This window comes from Amblyomma maculatum, chromosome 1, assembly GCF_055883805.1.
Source record: "Amblyomma maculatum isolate TAMU_Amacu chromosome 1, ASM5588380v1, whole genome shotgun sequence".
In the NCBI taxonomy this organism is placed as follows: domain Eukaryota; kingdom Metazoa; phylum Arthropoda; class Arachnida; order Ixodida; family Ixodidae; genus Amblyomma; species Amblyomma maculatum.
The window spans coordinates 135403067-135409609 of NC_139344.1; the positions used below are offsets into that span (position 1 = coordinate 135403067).

General features: G+C 47.1%; 1 pseudogene across 1 annotated transcript; it reads left to right on the top strand.

Moving 5' to 3' along the window:
- Positions 1–2685: 2685 nt before the first annotated feature.
- On the top strand, positions 2686–6156 carry LOC146204000 (adult-specific rigid cuticular protein 15.7 pseudogene; annotated as a pseudogene). The gene is made up of 4 exons (XR_014707583.1): positions 2686–2707; positions 2868–2995; positions 4172–4558; positions 5903–6156. The product of XR_014707583.1 is annotated as an adult-specific rigid cuticular protein 15.7 pseudogene (transcript).
- Positions 6157–6543: the final 387 nt, after the last annotated feature.

A 6543-nucleotide genomic window follows, 5' to 3' on the forward strand; every position in this document is an offset into this window, starting at 1 on the left:
AGTTGGCCTCAGTTATGGTCGCTCAAATTTGACTCGATGATGGCGCGCGTCATGCAGAGGTGGCGCGGGGCTGGTCATTCTGGGGCAAATGCCATGTAACGGCCCACCTGCTTATGTCTAAGGTCGTTGGAAACAAAGAAAAAAGCCCACCCGCAGAAGCCCTTGCTTCGGGTCTGCCGTATATAAGGGCAGCCCGGGCAAACAGCGTGTCACTTGGGAGTACCAGCACCAAGGCGGAGACATGATCGCACAGGTAAGCCTGGCGTTGCTCACTGCCCCTTCCAGGAGCGATAACTTTGCGAACCTTATGGCGACAGGGAAGCTCCTCTAAATATTCTCCCGCCGTTAGGATGCAAGCTTTTTGTAAATGTGTGGGTAAAAGAAAGTTCACGATAATGCAAGCGTCCAGGCAATGGTAGAGTGCACAGCGGAAGTGATGAAGCGGAGCATGACCCATTTGCTGAAGACTCCACTACCGTTTCCCCGAGCGACCTCAACTAATGAGGGAAGCAGTAGAAGATGCTCAAGCTAACGGGTCATGCTTGTTCGGCCACACTATACCACACCACATCATGCTGGGCCATAATATGCGATAATCACCTTTCTTTACATCGAAGCGTTGTGGAACCTATGACTGCTTTCTCTTTATTTCCCATTCAATATTTTCGAACAGGCTATTTTTTGTGAGCAATCAGTAGCATAATATTTCTCGCATTCCTGGTTTTAGCGTTTTATGACCAGCGCTCCTCTATGTATTGACATTCCATCTTAAATGTAATAAGGAAGCAACACTTCCTTTCTTTCCCTATGCGAATGCAGTGACAGCAGCAAAAATCAAGCCGACTGACGCCAAGCTCGGCGGGGTATCACGTGCGTAAAAGTGGTCTAACATATGCAGGCACACTCATGACAGCCTCTGGATCTCCCTAGGTTTGTGTGACTGCGGCAGTGGAGTCAGGCTCTTAGTGTAGCAGGTTAGGCAGAGATCGTTTGAGAACTGAGGTGCAATAAAGTTCTACGTGCAGTGCGTGTGAGCAATGGTCCCGGAGTGCATACGCCGTATAGTGCATGCAGTGGCGTCCACAGAGCGAGTTAACTGGCATATGCATAGCGTTAACGGTTTTGACTTCTGCCCTACAACCCCTCGAACTTTCGGCAGCCCAGTAGTAGAACTACGCACATAGCATGGATCTGAACGTAGGAGGAAGTAAGAAACGCATTGAATAGTGAAATTTAATTTATTAGCCTTCAGAGGTTAACGCAGTTCATTTCCTTGATAAAACGCTTGGTTTGGCGACATTCCGCGATCCCGACAGAAGTCGATTCCACTAGAGGCCGCATGTCGCAACCTACTGTCTTATATTCGTGAATTTGGCAAAGGCGAACGAGCTAGCTGTGAGCTGTAACTAGCAGGTACAACTGAAGATCGAGTACCAAATATATTGCGTTAGATACAAAGAGAGAGCCCTCAAGCGCGCTTCTAGCCTTAAATTTTGGTACATGCTGCGCTGGCATGTGGCACATAGAATTGCTGAAGTACTAGCTCAGCTCGCGTACTTCCTTGCGTATGGCATTCACTACCTCCTAATAGTTTTGTTGTAGTCGACAAAGTTAACCACTGGTAGACCAGACATGAGGACGGGCGGAGTGCTCTTCAGAACGCAATTTTCAGCATTCAGTTTCAGACACGACTGCAAATGAAGGCGATTGGTTTAGTCACAACGTCGCCTGTTGCGTAGGAGGATGGCGGGAGGATATTGTGCAAAAACAAAACACAAAAATTGAATGAAAGGTTATAAACGACGCAGCATTTGTAGGTAAATACGATAATACTATAATATGTGGAGTCACGCATTCTATCAATTGGTTAATAGCTACAGAAAATGGACTGCTGCCCACACAGGACGTCAGTTGGCTGGTGTCTTGGTGTTGTAAGAAATGGTTTGGTTCAGTTTATGGAGTTTAACGTCCCAAAGCGACTCAGGCTATGATACGCTGTAAGAAACGGTCTGACTGAAGGTTTTTTTTTTTTTTTCTTTTTCAATTAGGTATCCCACAGTGCCAACCTTTTGCATCGAAAAAGATACACTAATAATATTAGGGGCCTTAGCAACCACTAAGTTTTCCACCTTACGCAGCGGCAGTAGATAGAGCTGAAATGTTTGCTTGTCACGTGCATTGCGTTTTCTCTCAGCTTATGTGCAACTGTAGCTACGCCCAGAGAGCACTCTGGAGCATTAGCACTATCACGAGGCGCACCTAGACATTCCTGGCATATGAGTGATCCCTAAGCAGTGGAAAAATCCTTACACAGCTTAAGAACTGCACACAATCAGTGAGCATGACGGGCATACAACCACGTCGCTCTTGCTTACGGTGCACAGAAGCCGCAGTACCTTTCTCAGTCTTGATGGGAACCTTATAGTTTTTATCTTAGGGAAGGGATGAAAGAGGGAGCGAAAGGAGCAAGAGAGAAAGAGCTGCTCTGAGAGAAGAGGGCTCCGTATGAACTTCTACCACCTATAGAATTATTTCAAAGCACACGGGCGTCATTTCCTTTTCGCCTCCACCAGAACGCGGCCGGGGTAGAGTTGCAGGCGGCGGCGCAACATGTATAGGCTCCGAAGGCCAGAGCTCCATCGTGCGACCTGGCGCTCAACAACGGAACGCACTGACCACTCAGTCATGACGGCAAGGGAAGAAAAAGGTAGCCCGGACAGCCGGGTCGAATGTCGTTTTACTAACCCGGTAAACAACGGCAAAAAAAAAAAAAAAGAAAAAACTACTTTTCTTTTTTTTTTTTTCAGTTACGTGGAGCTTTCTCTGCTTTCTTATTCCCGAAAGTTTGTCGCAGTGTCAATGTGCAGAGGACAGCCTCTTCTATTTTACATGCCTCTCATTACAGGTCGCTACAATTCTGAGCCTAGCCGCATTGGCTGCAGCCGGCGCCGTAGCACCCTATGGGGGATTTAGTACAACACACAGGAAGCAAGATGTAAGTAAAACCGTTCTTTCGTAAGAAGATGCATGCGACATTTTACCGCTAGTCGGAGAACGACGATTAATATATTTTTCCAACACTCGTAACCATTTGAAGAATACTCTTATACTTATACCGACTCCCCCATTTAACCTTACGTTTACTGTGCCACGCTGCACGAGAAAACATGGTTGTGCTCCGTAAACTTTACTACCGAGTACCAGGGGACGAGGAGTAAAGATTTCACGTGCCGCATTCTTTTTCAGCTCGTGGCAGGTATTTGATGGTAACGATGCGCTTTCGAGTGTGAAAGCGCTATACATCTTAACCAGCCCATAAAGCAACAAATTTCGTCACGATTGCCTCGCTATTTCTCTCGTCGTTTTGTGCGTTGGTTACGATGAGCGCTTTCTAAGTCGTCCACTCGCTCATCTTACCTCGCTCCTGTCTCTACTCCTCATGAAAATTTCGCAAAGGAGTGATCCATTACGCCGAATATATGACTTCATTTTATGGTTTCTTAATCGTGTTCATCTCGTATTAATTAAAGTGTTCAAGATAACTTTCATAAGGAAAGGCATCGAGCCTTATCGCGCAGTGCTTAGCGACGGCTGTGCTTATACATGGGTAGACGAGGAAAACTTGGAAGGAAGCAATATGTCTTGCTGTTTATTTGTTTAGGGTCAATCTGCACATTTTATAGAATTTGCAATTTCCAAGAGGCAGCTTTCATTCACAAGAGCAATAGCGAAGAGAAGGCGCAGCTGAGTCACGCTTGAGGTACAGCCTCGTCCACTTCTAGCTATAACACGGTCACTGCTTCCAAGGTGTCATTGCATCCGACCCGGCCACGCAGTAATCTAAAGTGGCTGGCCATGTGAAGCAGCACATCCGTGTCTCTGTGTGCTTGCATCGCTTTGCATCGATATCTGCCTGCGTCAGATACAATGTTGCTTTAAAAGCAGTGACCGTGTTCTAGCCAGAAGTGGACGACCCTACATATACCGCTGTTAGCGCCACCTTCCAGGCAGTTAACTTCCTCGTACAAGCTCAAAATTAGGTTGCCTCGGAGATGAAAACACCCTCTACTAGCTGGTTCGAATTCTTGTACCGGAGTGAAGGGGCAAAGCCTCGGCATTAGCAAGAGAGGCGCGCACGTTTTGTGCAGTCTTGCAAAACTACTCGTTACAGGATTTCGGACGGTACAGCTTCGGATACAACATCGTGAACGGCCTGGGAGCTAGGAACAGTCGTTACGAGACTGGAGCGGCCTATGGACCCGTTGTGGGTAGCTACACTCTGGCCGACGTCGACGGCCGCCATCGGCAGGTGCACTATGTGGCTGACAAGCTTGGATTCCGCGCCTTCGTCAAGACCAACGAACCTGGAACTAAGACTAGCCTGGCCGCCGCCGCTCCATTCGTGTCCGCCAAGGGACCAGTGGTGCCTTCGATCGGATTTGGAAGAGGATACTTCCCGTTCGCCGGCGGCTACGGAGGATATGGTGGCTATGGTGGCTTCTACGGCTGAGCACTAGGCCTCCCCATCGACATCTCTTCCTGCTCTGCGCTTGCTCTTGTGCGTACGGTGTTTTCTCCGCATCAGCTCTCGGCCGGCTTTGGAATGATGTGCGTGTGTGCCGGGAGGCACGAAGCATGTGGCAGCGTTAAATTTCTGTGCGTCTTTTCCAGCAGTTCAAAAATATCCTGCTTTACATGTGTGAACAACGGAAAACTGTGTATAAGCATGTTCCCAAAGGAGTCAGGTGATAGGCGGGGGAAGGGGAGGGGGAGGGGGGGGGGGGGGGGGGTCGATTGTTTAGAGTGTATTGAGAGGACAATGCTACCTCACTGCATTAAGGACTTGATTGTCTTCTTATAAATGGCGCCCCTTCTGTACATGTTACTCTACCTTTCACCAGATTTATTTATTATTGGCGCCAAAATTCTTGAGACACATCTGTCAACCATGCACCCACAAAATTCATTCGAGATTGCAATGCTAGCGAGTAGTAGGTTTACATGCAGAAACAGTCAAATATGCAATAACCTGTCGATTGGGTAACGTATAAGAGTACGCTGTGCTATAAAACATTTGCATGCCTCGCTTTGCCACCCTGTGCAAAAATATTTAAAATGAAATGTAGACAACGGCAAACCTACTCGCCAAGAATCGGCTTGTAGTCAGGGGTGCTTGATGCACGCTCCGAAAATTCGTAGCATAGAAACGTGTGCCTGCGATAGTCGTCAACGCAAGACAATCCTGTGTTCGCATTCCAGTGAGACTTGCACACTGCCACGTGTGTTCAAATGCATCGCCACCTTAGGAATGAACTGGCACAACACTGAACCTGGTTCGCCTCCCATCGTGATCCGCATCGCTTGAGTATCCGCTACAAATGAGGCTCATTAACGCTAAATAATAAGGCGATCGTAAGGCGGATAAGATTCCATCTGGGTATTGCGTCTGAAGTACTAAATATGTTTTCAGTATTCTTCGCTTTGTGGCTTGAAAAAAAAAAAAAACGGTGATTACCCTCATAGTTGTTAAAACACATGAACGCTTTTCTGCAACATAGAAGGCTTGGCATAATCTCCGAAAGGCAGCTGCAATGCGAGACTGATAAACTGAAAATCACTGAATCATTAACATGAGATGCACGGGAAAATATTGTTTGTTCCCTCGCCCCTTACTAGGAAGGCGCGATAATCAGTTGCCCCGATACGGGAAAAGAGGATGAAGGGAAATGATTGCACCAGCTCATTGACAGTGCAGTGCCATGTTATTTAGGCACTAGCCACGCAGAGCGGTACTCGGTATGCTGAAAGCTTTTCAAATGCTACATTTTCTCTTTCTTATCTATTTGCTACTTTGTTTTATTTTTCTCTCTTCCCCATCCCCCCTCTCCCTCTACGTTTACAGAGCCTGCACCTTCCGGCTGATGTCTCATCGTGATCCGTCCGCAACCTTCTGTGGCTCCCGTCGTTGCTCGCTGCTGAGGCCCCGTTATCGTCCCGTCGTCTTGTGTTGTCTCTAGTCCTGTTGCCGCCTTTGTCGTTGTCCGCCTACCGCATCTTCGTCGCATTAGTGTTAGCTTCAAACGCTTTACTTTTAAATGTACATGTTTATCTATGTAACCGTACAAATCGACTAAATGCAGCGTCACAGCCCGAACAACCAATAGACAAAACTAATGTTCGTGTAATTAACCTTATAAGTAAATAAATATTCCCTGTGTATGAACAGCCTTCTCATTTTTACACCTTCAGCAAATCCAATCTGGGGTGAAAATTCTCAAAGGTGCAAGCTTACTACTGGCTGATGTTGATTCTTAGGACGGCGGGAAAGGAACGTGTTCCTTGTTTGTCTTCGTCCCTTTCGCGCCGTGCTAAGAATCAACATCAGATATGAACCAACTAGCCCAAACGAAAGTATACTTCTCGTACTACACTGGGTACGTCGTAACTTCGACGACGTGAGACTGCGAAAGGGCACTTTCGCATTTCAACTTTGCACAAATGTGATTGACGTAGCTGGGAATACAGTCATAAACTTCTGGCAAC